The sequence below is a fragment of the Cyanistes caeruleus genome, chromosome 5 (genome assembly GCF_971803275.1).
Source record: "Cyanistes caeruleus chromosome 5, bCyaCae1.hap1.1, whole genome shotgun sequence".
Taxonomy (NCBI): Eukaryota; Metazoa; Chordata; class Aves; order Passeriformes; family Paridae; genus Cyanistes; species Cyanistes caeruleus.
Genome location: NC_141705.1, coordinates 79,280,244 through 79,296,207, shown reverse-complemented (window position 1 = coordinate 79,296,207; position 15,964 = coordinate 79,280,244). Strand labels below are relative to the sequence as shown.

General features: G+C 41.0%; 1 protein-coding gene across 2 annotated transcripts in view; it reads left to right on the top strand.

Moving 5' to 3' along the window:
• The window catches only part of SYNPO2 (synaptopodin 2), a 77,687-nt gene that overhangs the window by 34,705 nt on the left and 27,018 nt on the right, over positions 1 to 15,964 (top strand). The window lies entirely within an intron of this gene.

The following is a 15,964-nucleotide window of genomic DNA, read 5'->3' as shown; positions in this document are numbered from 1 at the left end:
ACTAAAGTAAAGCTACATTTTATCGCATTGTACAAAGGGCACAGTATGTGTATGTGCACCTAAGCAAACAGGAGCAAAAAAAAATCAGTAATTATCAAAACAGATAAAATTCCACTACTCTGCTTTTAATACATAATCTGTTTTGTTTAAAGAGAGATTTGGGGCTTCTGGTGGTGATCAACATTCACATAAATCCAGAACTTTATAAAGCTAGAGATAGCAGTTAAATTCATCAAATTATGGTTTTAATAGTGTCAGCTATGTTTTTATGTGCTTTATAATAATTTCATGATTTTTTTATCATATTTTTTTCTGTATCACAAGAAAGCAAGGATAGTGGGGTAAAAGGCAAAAAAACCATCCCACATTTGCCTGGTGTTCTTTTTATGTGGTGTTTAAATATTGAGTTCCAATGAGAAGCACTTATGGTCACATACAATCAGACAATACTCAAAAGTACTCAACAGAAAAAGAAATATTTAGCATTTCCCCTCAATCTCATTTTCTTTACCTAGTTTGTTTACTCCTTTCTTGGATGCTCAGAACAAGTATCACAGTAAATATGTTTCAAAAGAGCTACACAAAAGGACTCCAGGAGTTGTAAGATGTTTACAAGTATTTTGGAAATTGGTGGCTTTTCAAATAAATTTTTATCCTTAACTAAATTCAGGCTTGTACTGACACATGCACAGTGCAGCTGGTTTTTGTAACATTGTGCATTTTGTGCTGCTGAATTAACCTTCAGCTAATAAGAGGAGGCCTGAGGAAATCATTGTACAGTCATGACTTACAGACTGATGGTGTTTGTTTACAGCACAAGGGTTTTGCTTAATCCTATTTGTCACCTACAGCAGCATTTCAGTAAGAAGATGTTGCTGCTTTTGTTAAAGAAGTGCTCACTATATACTTTAGAGACTTTTTAACCTGCAGAACATGTTACTGTCTGACAAAACTGGAGACTACTGAGCCCAGGAAACAGAAGTGTGCTTATCTGGAGGGGCATGAGAGACAGACATTGGAACAAACCTTATGAAAAAATTGCAGATTGAGTTTTTACTGGTACCAAAATTTTGAAGTTAATATAAAAAAAGAGTTTGCAAATGAAATATAAATATAAACCAATTTAAATGATCAAATATATATATATCACTAACCATTTCAGATGACCAAATAATTATGATAAAAAATTCAGGTGTGATGCTGTGTCTCCCTGGTTTTCATGACTTTCAAGCTTTTTCTTCATCATACCCAGCCAATGTAGTGGGAAAAGCTCAGGTGATGCATGGTTATATACCTTGCTGTAATAAAAAAAAAGAGATCCTGCCTCACTTAACGTTTCTTTTTCTCAGGTCCAAAAGTGCCTTGGAGCTTATAGTCCTTTATTATCACCTTGGAATATGCATTTGTATATTAACGTATTTGTATTTATGTTTTTACAAATGGAAACACTATGCAATACATTTATGTCATTATTAAAAAAGGTAGTGTTGATCAAACAGAAGCTTTTTGTTATTTAGCAATTATCAGTTCTGATTTCCCTATGGACAGCAGCTAACAAAATCAACACAAATTCAAGGGCAGAACAGTGTCTTACAAGTGGAACATGAAAATTTCAGTGGAAATCACACTGAAGAGGTTAATTGGGAATACATTCGGTAAGACAGATGGCTGACCAGATGTACAACATTTTAAGAAATGGCTTATCAATATCAGAAAAATGCTGCATTTATTATTGAAAGTGAGAAGGAAAAAGTTCATTGCCATCTGAATGCACAGCAAGCGAAAATCAGAATTAACTACTAAACCTTCAGCCAGTTGCTTGTTCGGGAAACAGTTCGGGGATTTGTTTAATCCCAGAAGGAAACTGGGATTGTGGAAAGACAGCCCGGGATTCCTGCCTGGAGACAGCTGCCAAGGGGATGGAGCGAGGAAGGCGTCTTTGGACACCCTTGGGAAGGACGAGGGGAACGCCATGGAGAGATTTCCTGAGGGCTGAGGGAAGAGGAGCCTCAGGGGAGGGGCAGAGGCACCTCGGGGGGAAGAGGGAAAAAGCACTTCCCACTCCTGCGACGGGCTGCTTTGTGTGGACCCCCTCCAGGAGGATGCAGAAGGCCTTTAGCAGAGCGGTATAGCAGAGTTAGGGCCGCATTCCTGGGGTTTTTCGGGAACAGCGCCTGGCCATTCCCGCGAAGGCTCTGAGGGCCCTCAGCATGGGCCGCTAGGGGGCAGTGCGAGACCGCGCCAAGCGCGGGAAGCGGGGCCCCATCCCCATCCCCATCCCCATCCCCATCCCCATCCCCATCCCCATCCCCATCCCCATCCCCATCCCCATCCCCATCCCCATCCCCATCCCCATCCCCATCCCCATCCCCATCCCCATCCCCATCCCGCCGCTCGCTCCTTCCCTCAGGAGCGGCCCCGGAGCCCCTGAGAGCGGCTGGGCCCGCCGATTGATCCGTCCCTGCCCTGTGCTCACTCTAGGTCACCAAAGCTGATTTCATCAGAAACTCTGCAGTGACTGCTGCTAATAAAAAGCCAGGATGGGTGTGCCGCGTGTTTCTGAATGCCAGTAATTTTATTTCTTTTGAGGAACAAATGTCAAAGTAGAGGTGGTATTTCTCCCGCTCTCCCCGGCTCAGTGCTCTGGGTGGATGAAAGAATTTCCCGTGTTCGAGCTGTTCAGCCATCACTGCCCATGTCCAGCTTCACCACCAACCAGTCTGCCCTGTCTTTCCATATTTACTGGAATGCACACATTACTTCCAGCTGCTGTGTCTCTTTCACCCCTCATTCAGTGTAGCTGTTCCCTGTTTTATTCCCCTGAAGCCAAAGAGGTTATGTCACAGCTAGCCAGATAATATAAAAACAGTAGAAACCCTGGGCAAGTTAAGATCAGAATCATTTCAGTCCCATCCCTAATTCAGAATTCATCACAGCAGCTGTGTTGAACTGCAAAAGAAGTGGACCCAGTGTCCTTAATTTAGTTCTGTTACCTCATTTAGTCCTTACTCAAGCCAAACCAAGCTGGCTCCAGGTGCTGTGCTAACATTGGCAACAGCTGCTAAAACCGGTGTCACCGGGGCTGCCTTGGAAAGTCCAACCAGACCAGAAGCCCAACAGTTCCTCTCCAAACTGTGGGAGAAATCACATTGAGAACATTAATTCAGAGCACAAGTTCATCCAATTCTGCACAGAACTTTTTCCTATCTATTAATACAAACCCAGTGATTAAAGGTAATGTAGTTAAGTGTTTCCTGGATGATTCCATGTGACCAAAAAACAGGCTTCAGAAGAAGGTTCCCCAGCAAAGGCAGAACTTCAGATCCTCTTCCATTTTCCTGCCATTAAGTGTGACTGCTATGCTGAGTCCACCTGACCACTGTCTCTGATGGCTTTGCTGCAGCACCCATTTAGTCTAGATGCACTTTGTACTCAGGATAACTAATAAATCCGTACCTGTAAAGGCTGAACCAAGCTTTACTTAGTTTCCCTATGAAGGAAATGATGATTATTTGTGGGGCTTTCCCTTGTGTTGTCACATATTAGCATAGCAAGTTGTCTTTTGGCATCAAACTCTGCTTGGAACTTGTTTCTTCCCTCTTACATCATCACTTCAGATCAAGAGCTTGTCTGACATTTTTAATGGCTAAAGCACTTGTTTCAAGAAGTTGAGAGAAGTTAGAATATTGAAAAACAAATATTGAGTCTTTAGTTTTCATCTCGGTTCCTTCTCACCCACAAAAGACAACCAAGTGAGAGTATCTTTGTGTTTTCTACTTTTATATGGATTTTTTCTTCCCAACTGAGTAACAAATACTCTCATCTGTAATAAAAAAGTAATGGTCTCCCCAGCACAGCCTTATATAGCTCTTTGAGTTGAATCTCCCTCTAAAAATAGAAATCTCTTTGACATTGAAGCCCAAGGCAGCAAGGAAACTGTTGCATTTCAAGCTGAAGCTTTTGGAAAGCGTGCTCTGTATTTCCTTTACGAGTGTCTCAGAAATGTCCGAAACGCACGACCTGTCCTGTCCTGAACTTTGAGCAAACAAGATTTTGTTTGCAGCCAGTGCTGTTGCAGCAATACCTTCTTAGAAACAAGCAATAAAAAAAAAAAAATAAAAAAAAAAAAAGCAGAACTGGCAAAAGGTGCTGGATTTACAGCTCTGCAAAAATAACACTCTTTCTTTCCCTGCCCCAGTCCCAGACACAGCTGCCAGCTTTTTCCAGACTGCCTGACTGGGCACGAAATCCTGAGTTAAGCTCAACACTTGCACTGAGGACAACAGGACAGACAAAAGCAAACAAACAAAAATCTCACACATCAGGGTAGCAGTTTCTTCCATTGCTCAGGCAGACATTCCTCTTGGGAATATACAGAAAGGAAAGGGCAGGGGGAATACAGATCCTCTCTATCCAGCCTTTGAAGATGCTGACAACTTGCTCTTACTAAAGTCAGGGACTAAACAAGCTAACTCTGCCAGCATGTTGGAATTGGAGACTGTAAGGATAGGAGGTCTAATTCCTGGGAGCACTAAGTCCAGGAGCATTAAACAGAGCTCAGCACCTCTGTGTCAGACTGGCCTCAGACACAAATGTGCAAGGACAACAGCCACAGTTGGACATGGGAGCCAGAACTCTGGCTCAGCTTCCACAACTACTGTTGGAGTAAAACAGCATTTCCTCAGTGTTCTGACTACTACTATCCACTTGCCATGCCAAAATAGTTCTTCTTCCAGCACTGTAATATTCCCCTGGCAGCATATTTAACATGAATTTGAAAGTGCTGATATTTCCAAATTATGAAATGTGACTACTAATCTTAAAATCTGAATGAGGAGATGGGGATATGACTCTAGCTTACCCTGTGAGAGATTCATTCTTCTTTCAGCTTTCAGTACCAGGGCAAATCTCATGCTCTACTTGTAAGATACTTTATTTTTAGTCTGGTTGGTCCCACAGGTGACTTACACAGGATTTTATTCAGGAGCTGAAAGGCAGTTTATGAATGCTGATCTCTATGTCAATTTAATGAAACCTGCACAATGGTCACATGTGTTCAAGGGTTGCCTTCTCAAGAAAGGATTAAGGGGGTGACAAAGAGATCTTTTCAGTAGAGATACTTATTCCTGTTTATAACTGTCTTTGATTAAAGCCACTTCAGATTATGCCACCGAAAAAGCAAGATATCTTGTGACAGTTTGCATCAATCTGTCTATGGCCATTTTAGAGCTTGATGAAACTGATAAAATTAAAACTAGGCAAATTCTGGATATATTCTTTAAAAACTGAGACCCAGGTAAGGAAATCTCCGTGGCAGATTATGGGCTTTAATTTTTTGTTTAAAAGCACAGGTTAAAAAACTTGCCCATTGTTGTTGCCCAGGTGGGTGAGAAAGCCCACAGAGGGAATATTTTTCTCTTAATTCCCTGGGGGTTTTGAAAACATCTCTCAGGAGTCTCCAGCCTCCATTTCCCCCATCATTAGGGTTTCCAGCACAAGCACAGAAACCTCATCTCCTCTTCTGAGAGGAGCAGTAGGTCACTGGCCTCCCCTGGCAGGCTTGGATACCCTTGATGTACATCCACCCTCGGAGCCACCATTGCTCCATTCCTGGCCAGCTTTATTTGAGTCACCAGGGAGAGGTGAGGCTGATGAACATCCAGATTTCCTGATGAGTCACAAAACAGGAGCTGTCCAGGACAGCAGCCAGGCAACACTGGAAGGCCTTCACATGAACCTACGTGTTGGCGCTCACAGGACATTCACCAGCTTTGGCAGAGCTTTTCCTCCTAAACACCAAGGCAGGTTGGCCTGAGACTGCCTCAGTTTTAAGAGGTTGTTTCAAAACATTACACCCCGAACATAAGGGATTTTAAGGAAATTTAAAAAGATTGATAATCGATTCTGCATGCTTTCTTTGACTGTTTGTTTGAACAGTGAGTCTTGGGAGACTTGTCTGAAACTCTATTTCATGGCTAAAGCTACTGATCAATATAAATTTGTACACTACCTGTCTAAGATATGAAGAATCGAGCCATTAGAGAAATGTCAATGTAGAGTGAAAATTCAGTGAAACAGGCAGTTTTGAAATTTGTCAGTAAGAATTTTCATGGGAAGTAGGGAAGCTTGAACCTAGCTGACTTATTTTGAAAAGTGAAAGGAATAGACACAGTTCAAGAGAGGGCAACATGATGGAGTTTCATGTGAAACCCTGGTAAATAAATCTAGCAGCTTTTACAGAGGACCATTTTCTTTAGAATAATTCTGAGTTTACTTAGTTGAACAGTCTGGGTAAAGATGACTACAAGCACTGGGAGCTGGAACACAGCCCCTGCATGGAGCTCTCAGCTGAGTTTGGGCCACTGTTTGATTCATACTTCTCAAAAGACTTGGAAGACTGCTTTCTTGTGAAGATTATTTGGCATTGGGTGCTTTGCTTGTGCATAACACAATAACTGTTTGATGTATATTATCTAGATGCTGCCTTTACCAGATGTCTTGTTATTTGGTTTCTTTGAACAATGTCTCTCATTTGTGCTAATAAGCCACCAAAGCCCCCTTACCCCGTAATCTGAGATCTGGCTCAGTTTTGCTGAGCTTTGTACACACAGAAAGCTCCCACAATAAACACGGGGCCACTGCTTTCTCCACAGGGACTGAGGCAAAGCTTCCAGTTACCACTGCATGATCCTGCTGGTGTTGACTGAATTGCTGCCTCAGCAGTGAGGCAAGTAGCAAGAAATACATCACTGGGCACACATTTCAGGATAACCTTGACATCATTGACAGTGATAGCTACAGCCCTCGCTGAAACAGAAACCTGTAAGACGGCATTTGTTCCTTCTTGCTGCCTTTGCTATTCCTTTCGGGAGGATGATCATATGCCACGCTCATGTATTTGCAAGCTCATGACATAATGTTAAGGGATTGTAATAAACAATACCATTTCGGGCAATAGACTGGGGAGACCGAACATTTTAACTGTCACTGGAGTAGTTTTGCTTTAAGGATTAAACGTGTTGTCTCAAATCCAGATTTGTAATGAGAACCCTCCTGTCTTTCCTTCTCTGCCTGTTCCCCGTCCCCCTGTATGGAGAGAATTTGGGCAGGTGACCAATGGAGTGAAAATGAGACAGGGGAGCCACACAGAACAGAGTAATTGATACAGGATACGAAGCTAGGAATGAGTGGATTTGACGAAGTGCACACCAGTAAACCGAGTGGCTCATTTGCCTGCCGCCAGGATGGATTTATAGGCTGTGTGGCACTAAGAAGCCAGTCATCCCCCTACTCCTACCACCCCAAAAAACCCTCATGCCCCTTGTGCCCCCCGCCAAGCATTGCTTAATCTGAAAGGCAGGTCACAAGTCAAAGCATCAAATGACACAAACATGCTTTGGACTAAACTGGGGAAAGTACAAAGACCTCCAGCAAACTAATTTTTTTTATTTTTTTTCCTCCTTTTTCTAAAGAAACTGAAGGGTTCAGTAAATTGCCACATACCTCTGTTGTTTTCTCCCAGCAGCCACAAGCCCAGGCTAGAAATGTTCTCTTTCTGACAGTGTGTATTTATTATATACCATTGTTATTTTAGCACCAACAGCATGTAAGTAAGGTGTCAGGTGTCAGGCTTTGCTTTTGTACCTTTCATTTAACTGTGCTTTGACTGCAATTTTTGGTATAAGAAATGTGCCCCTTTTTCTACTGGAAACAGCCAGTGCTTGGTCTTGGGACTGTACAAATACTGCATGCACATTGCAGTTCCTCTACGCATCAGTGACAAGAGCTCAGCCCCAGATTAGGCAGTGGATATACTTATCACAAGAACTGTCTGCTGTAGCACTTGTTGCCTCCAACTGTTCACTGGCAGATAATAAAGACATTTTAAATCTCTATTTATTTTCCCTTAACCTTATAATTATAGAAATTCTGATCTCCAGGATGTAAGGTGTACTGCAGTTAAAGACTTTTGACTCTACCTTTATACCAAAGCACTCAGTAAAGGTGCATTACTTTCTCAATCCCAAAGAAGCACTGACAATTCAATTATCTCTCTGCATGGGAAGCAGTGGGAAGAAATGAAAACATAGCTACAGTGGAGAGATCAAAGCTGGTTAGGACTTAAAAATAAGGCAGGAAGCATACAGCCAGCCACTGCTCAAGCTGTGCAAGAAGAAAAGGGGAATGGAAATTGAGCAGACAATGCACAGCTACCCCACTGAGAAGCAATGGCATCATTCCTCTCCTTGCCACTTGTTCCCCTGTGGCAAAAATTCACTGTAAAAAGGTAAATCAGCACGATGTTTTAGTTTTGACACATCAACTACAAGTATGCAGTAGTACACCCCAAGAAAGGCTATGCACTGGATCTGTTGTACAAAATGACTAGCAGACTTTAAGTGCTGTACATCCAAGCTCACTGTTGGGAAATCTGCTGCATCGCCAGCATACCAAATCAATATTTCAGAGGTCATTATCTCATCCCTTCTTCAGCTGCTAACTTTGGATTTCTGCCAGAAAAAGGCAACCACCAGTAAGATGATCTACCAGTACATTAGGCAAGGCTTTTGGGAATTTGAGCAGGCTTTTCTTTTCACTGAGATCAGTCTGCTCTCTGGGTCCAAATGGCACAAGTGCTCTGTCAATATATAAATGGCCAAACAGGTTCTGTAACCCTCCCACGACAGAATGTGCAAGAAGTTTTACCAAACTGCATTTGTCAAATACACACTGCAGAGAACTGAACCTTTATGTGAGTACTTCTGACACCGTGGGAAGGAGGAGACAACAATCACCGAACTGATCAACTATATTGATCCACAATCAAGAAGTGTGATTTCACATGTACAGTGCAGCAGAAGAACTGAAGACAGAGTTAATCAAAGAGGAAAGCAATAACCACCTGGTACCATCTCCCCTCTGCAAGAATGTCCCGTGAGCTTTTACATGAGCAAACCATGATTAAAGGTCTACTTTAGCTGTGAGTTGTTAAGTAAAGCCAGAACCTTTGCAATGAGATCAATGGATTTGAAAGTTAAAAAGTACCTTTGTTTGATGTGGCTTGGCATCCCAGATCTCCTATTGTGCCATGAGCTACTATAATATTTACTGCAGTGTTCAATTTTTCCAATGATGATCTGAGTGATAATCAAAGGCAGCACTCCTGTGCATTTTTAGAGTGATATCCTACCTCCCCTTCTGGACAGACTTTATGAACACTCAGTAATAAAACTATGTCTGGACATCGTAACTATTTCCTCCTTTGACGTCTTTAATGTTATTTTGTCTCATAACCCATTTAGAAAGAGAATTACCTTTACAGACAATCATGAAAGTGTATGTCTGTAGGTTTCCCTTAAGACAAGAAGGAGAAAAGGGTGGGCTGAACTGCCCAATTCCCAATATCATTATCCTGCTGCTGGGAAGAATTTGGTGAGAGAAAATGTTCTGTGCTTACCTTACAAGACAAAGTTACTTCATTATTCAAAACTTTCCATTTGGGAGATAACTTAGAAGCATCTTTGTTTAACACAGTTAATTATCAGGCATTTGCATTGTCTCACTGGTCTTACTGTGTAAATCCTTCATACCATCCCCAAAGCAGGGGACACAGAGACTTCAAGGTAAAATATAGAAAAGTATTTTATACTCATGGTATCTCTATTCATATTATCTATATTTAGAGTAGCTCAAGTCACAGCACCTGAGCTTTAGCTCTGGGGCAAGGCTCCTCATTGCATTCCTGCACATTCAGAGGAGCTAGGGAAAGGTTGGATCTCACAAATCCCAGTGAATTTGCCCTGTCTGAAGTTTTAACATTTTGACTTTTACCCTGACTAATTCTGAAAGAAAGTAGCTTATCTGGTAGAGAAATTTAGTCCAGAGAGGATGAGAACTGGAATCAGCTTGACGCAAAGTCACCTCCAGGCAGCACAGATGCAAATAGCTGGAGCCACATCGTGCAGCAGACTCAGGCTCAAGTACAGGCATGGCTAATGAAAGCAGAATAAAATTTGGTATGCCAGCTCTAAAGAGGACCTTTATAAAATGCATGCAGCCATCATGGGGTCTGTATACAGAATACATACACCCAGGTAAGTGATCCCACTCCAGCTCCAGTCAACTGTTAATTCCACTGTTACCTCAATAGCATTTCTACCATCTTCCTCATAATGCAATCCATAAGCTTGAGCCCTGTCCTGCCAAAAATGCCTTCAGCTTAGACAGAACCTGGTATTTCTAATGAATTTATGTGGATTCAAAGCCCAGACAAGAGCTGTAGGCCAGAATATTTCCTAATTATACTACTTCTAAAACCTCTCAAAGAACTCCTCAACTACACTACCATTACTCAGTTAAATCTACAAGTGGCTCAAATTCCTTTCCTGAAGATCTGATGACTCCTTCTTCTCTGCTCATTGCTATCTGTCTACTGACAACTACTTTCTCTTTATATACATATTAAAAGAGAAAATTAAGAACACAAAGGTCTTCCAGTTTTCCTCACTTAGGGACATTTTTTTTCCCTTAAGGCTCATTATTTATAGAGCCCACACTGTAACTTGTGATGGCAGTGCTTGGGGATGGGGAAGAAAGCGTTAAGGTAGAAACATGTTTAGATATTCTTGTTGTAAACCTGATTTAAACTCCCCCCCTCCCCAGAAACCATGGAGTAAACAAGGGGATGTAAGCTTGTCCCTTCATCACCCCCTCTGATTTAGCAATAGCAGTGTTTACCAGCCTGGAGTCTCTGAGCTATTTAAAGGATCTACGGAGATCCCTAAAAAACCCGAGCACATCAGGAGGTAGGCTTAACTTACTGTACAGTCCTTCATATCCAATCCCCAAAAAGCTCTCACTAACTGAAGGCTACATTTCTGTCTAAAGGACTCCTGCATGCATAACCATTGCCAAACAAGGCCCTAGAGCCTTATTTATAAACTGTGGATAAATTAATTCAATTTCTAACTTCATTATTAATTCCCTAACTTCATACAGGTCAAACTACTAGTACACTAACAATTGCACCTTCAAGTGCTTCTGCTTCCTGCTCAGAGCAAAGCACTGTTCATTTTATTAGAGTGACAGATAAATTTAAAATGCATTTGAATAATTTACCAGCCACTGCCTTTGCTGAAGGGTTTATAATAGAAGAGATGAAGTGTGTTTTTTTGGTGGGTTTTGGGATTTTTTTTTAAATACTATTTGCAGGAAACACTGATCTTTGATCCCAGATCCTGAACTTCATGACTAACACTTAGCTAATCAATTAATGAGAAAATAATAACTTCTGGAAAGTATGAGCTAATGTCTGATAAAATTAAACTGAGTAGTGAATACATTAATTTATTTATGCTGGCCTTAAATATATTTAAGAAAAACATGTTAGCCAGATAAATTTATTGCAGCTATTAACAGGCAGGCTTTTAATTGATGTAATACTAATTTGTACATAGTTAAGTGGCAAAGCTGAGTTCCACTTCGTGTGCTTTCTCATGTAGTACTATCTGTCACTTTGTCAGCAAGCAGAATACAACTTTCTGGTTTTCTGGTTTTTCTCTTTTTTTCTCTTTTTTCTGCTTCTTTACCATTTCTTATCTCTGGCAATACAACAGAACAATTCAAAAAACCTCAACACAAGGCACATTTAAGCAATGTCACTCTATTAGTTAATAGTTCTACAGAGTAAGGGTACTAATCCCAAGATTTAGGTTAATGATTACTTTTGAAGGGCTATTTAATAGAAATTTCTTAAATACATCTCTTCATTACTGATAACAACAAGACATCAAAGGTTGCTACTGTAATAAAAAAAAAATACTGCTTTAAAAGCTGGCTAATTGTTGGGTCTGAGCAGGTAATATTAATCTGGGGAATCATTTTTCAGGAAGGGCATAACAGTAGTCAAAGGACACATCCTTTGTTACTGATGTTCAACCAACTGTGTTTAAAAGAAAACACAGCCACTGCTGGTAAAGTTTGCAGCTGACATAACTAAAGTAATAAACAGTAATGAGGATGGACAACTGATTTACAGAAGTCCCTTGCCCAGTAAGCCTTGCTATTTTGGGCAACATATTTCATCACAGCAGAACACAAGGCCAGCCACCAAAGACCCAAACCTACCACTGAGGACACGCATGTAGATAAGGTCCACAGGAACCAGCTTCAAACCTTGAGGGGCAACAGCAGCTCAAATGAGGTTTCAGAGATCAGACAGGATATTCAATGCAATAGGCTGTTTCAGAGGTGACCCCTCAATGAAAGAAACTTCTCTGTCTGTATGAACAAAGGGCCTTAAATGGCAGGGAAGGATACTTCCACTACATCCAGTGGCAAAATTTCCTGTTCTGCTGTTTAAAAGCTGCTGGCAAACTGAAAAAGTGAAAATAGTTCTGAAAATATCTCATGGTTTTTGAAATCTTGCTTTAAATTCAGAATTTTGCTGTGTAAATATATGTATATTTTAAAGCTACATAAATCTTATTTTATAAGATATAATTTTAGGCTAAATGGACTATGCTTATGGTTATATTGCTCATTTCCTCAGATTGGTTGCTCAGTCAGGCTATACCTGATGCACAGCACTTAGACATATCCCAGATAAAAGTTTGTGCTCCTAGCTCCAGAATAAACTCAGTTCCAGGACAAGATTAAATTGCACATCATCCTTAGCAAAAATCACTGGTAAAACCGAGATGATGAAACGTCCTAATAATTCTTCATTGTGCCATTAGAGAACCTGGACTAAAGAGCGTCCTCAAATCCATTTGTCTCACTTTAAACTACAACTCGTTGACCTTGTTACCAGGTTCAAAATACCTCAACTCTGATCTGCTTATTATAGGGCTCAGACATGCACCCAAAATCATCAGCTGGTCAGCTGAGCCCCAGTTGCTGTCTGTGCATCCACATGCAGCCACAACAAGTAACAGGTGCATCTACTCCAGCTTTTAAGCTTCATTCAGGGAAGCATTTTTTGAAGCAGATCTCTCTGTTATTCCTGATTTACCATGCCTTGTTTCATTGCATGGAACAGTTCTGGGTTGTAACTGGAGTGCTTTCAGAGTAAATCAAAGGAGATCTAGTTGCGTGGGAAGGAGTCTCCAGTTGGCAGAAGGAGACTTGATTTGTTTAAATCAAAAGCACTACAGCATATACAGAATGAGGGTGGGCCTTCCCATTTGTTTTCCCTAAAAATACCCCTTTTCTTCACACTCACAAGAGCACAACCACTGTGTATCCATCCATTTATTCTTTTTTTACTGGTTAAGAATCTGGCTGGAACTCCATATGCTGTGGGCACCCATGGCTACTCCAGCACCAGCAGCATCCCAGAGCCACCACCAAAGTTCCTGTCCTGCACTTTCCCCACATGCCTGTGTCTTGGGGAGGTGATCTTTCACCAGGCCAGCACAGCACCCAGACCTTGCTCGCTCACAGTTTCCACTTGAAGTCTTCACAGACCCTCCTGAGCAGCCTCTGGAGAGCCCCCAGTTCCTGCTGCCTTTGGACTGGTGCCAGAGGGTCCTGGGTCCCCTGGGGTGCTCAGATAACACCCAGGTTAAGTTCTTCACATAGCATGGAATAGTTTTCTCCTAAGTTTAATATTTGTGTGGATATGAGGAATTGCTCAGCACCTGACATTTAATCAACCAAGGGCATTCCTGATAGCAGGAAATTCTGGATACAGGAGAAATCTGGGAATAAAAAGAAACTACACACTTCATGTACAATGAATAATAAAGAGTCCTAACTGAGGGAGTGCAGGAAAGCAATAGAGACAGCACCAGCTGAAAATGGGGCAAAACTCTTCAAGGTGCCCAGTAACAGCTGGTATCTTGGCAGGTTCAGCACCAGCCCAGTTTTGCTGTGTTATATTGGTACTGCAGGCATGGGAAAACTTAGATCCAAACTTAATTTTCTTGTGGTCAGATGCCATTAAAAAAAAAAAAATGATGGGAAAATGCACTTTTTCTTCCTAAGGAAAACTTCAACACCAGTGCATAGGAGAAACAAGCACCTGAGAAATCCAGGGCTGCACTAGGAGGCAAGAGCAACTGCTGGTTTTATAAGAATCTCTCCTGCTTTACTACCAAATATGCCTTGCTTTAAGTTCCCAAGAACTGGATAAAGGTTTCTTGCTGTCCTTTGTGTGACCAAGTTGCATTTCTGCTAACAAAAGCAGCTTTTGTTTCCCAGAGGGGTCCTCAAAGGCTTTCTGCCAAAACTTTGAGAGAAAACTGTCCACCGAACACATATTTTACCAGGGAGATCTTTCCACAGATCTTCTTGGAATTTTGTTGTTGTTTTTGTTGTTCTGGGTGGATATTTATTATTTATTTATTTATATTCTTTTTCCCAGAAATCTGAAAAGTTTCAGTTTACACAAGTAAATTATTTATTCATTTTTGTGGGTTTCCAGTGAAAAGAATTAAACAAAGCCAGAAACAATTACAGCTTGCCTGGCAAAGCAGTCTACATATTGTTGAGTAAGTGGGTGTTATGCTGAGGCTGAAATAACATGAATGATGGTAGGATATTCTATCTTAGAAGCAACCTGCTATCATTTACCACACAATCTGCCCTTGCCTATTTTCTTCTGGGTACTCTTTCTTCCCTTTTATTACCCCAATAGAAACACCAAGAAAAAAAAAAATGGTTAATACTGACTTTATATAAACATTGTTCAAATTTGGGAGTGTTTTACTGCATGAAGTTTCAAATATCTCAGAATTGTGATCTCTCAACAATTCACAAGGCAGAAAAATGGACTGAGAGAACCTTTTAAGAACTTTGAAAGGAAAATCAATCCCCTTGTCTGTTTGTTTTTCTTTTTCCTTTTTAATGCTACCAAGTAGTCCCTCAAACACTAAATAAAGAGAAACAGGTTTTCTTCTCACAATCTAGGTATCACATTATGCTATTTCAGAGTTCACAGGTTTCTATAATGGATGTTCATAGATTTTCTGAAAAAGGGTCACTCAAAATTCTTCATGGTATCTACATTAAATATTTACATTCAGGCCAAGAATGTCTTGTAAAATTTTAATAGCATACCCTCCTACTTAAAAAAAGATAGTAACTAAACCTCAACCCAAATGTTAGCTCTTATATGAAGCAAAACCTTCTAAACACTGCCTAAAGTGTCATTTCTTCCCAAGGCACAAGGATGTTTATGCTCTTGTCCAAGGGGAGATAAACAGAGCAGCATACCACTCCATATTTGTAAATGTTAACTCTGCAAGGTAGAAACTGCCTTCTGTATGCACCAGGCTTCTGTTCCTTCACTGCTCCAAGAGCCATAATGTGACATATGGGAATGTGTAAATTGAAACAGCAGAGATAGATATGGTGGCCCTGCCACAGAAAAATGTACAGTCTTACTGTTGTGCCCCACATCATCCTGACTCTAAGGAACTTCCTTTCTGAAATGCATCTTAGGCACCAGCCCAGTGGCTTAATCGAAAATCTGGGGCAATTCCATGAGTCTGTGTGGCAGTTCTACCCTCAGATCCAGAGTATATCAGAAGGGACTGACTCTGCTACTGTGAGTGTGGTGGAAATGCTACTTCTCTAAAAAAAAATTCAAGAAAACTCTGTGAGAATTAACAAGGGTAACATACTGAATCAGCAACTGGATACGGTATAAGGCCAAAGTACTCACACCAACAGGTAGAAGGCTGAGATCAAAGAACTCAAGGCCCACCCTTTTATGTGTATATGTCATTCTAAAACAGATTTGTGCAAGAATCCTGGTTAATATAACACACTCTATGCCAAACAGGTACTTCAAAAGCAGCTATCAACTGTAGGCATACCTTGAGTGGTGTTAGAGCTGTCTGGGTTTTGTTATGCAAAGACTGTGATAAGTTGTAACACACTGCCAGAGGAAAAAGGAGTGAAACTGCAAAAAACTGAGTTGCACAGGATTCTTGAATGAGAACCTAACAGGGAAGTTTAG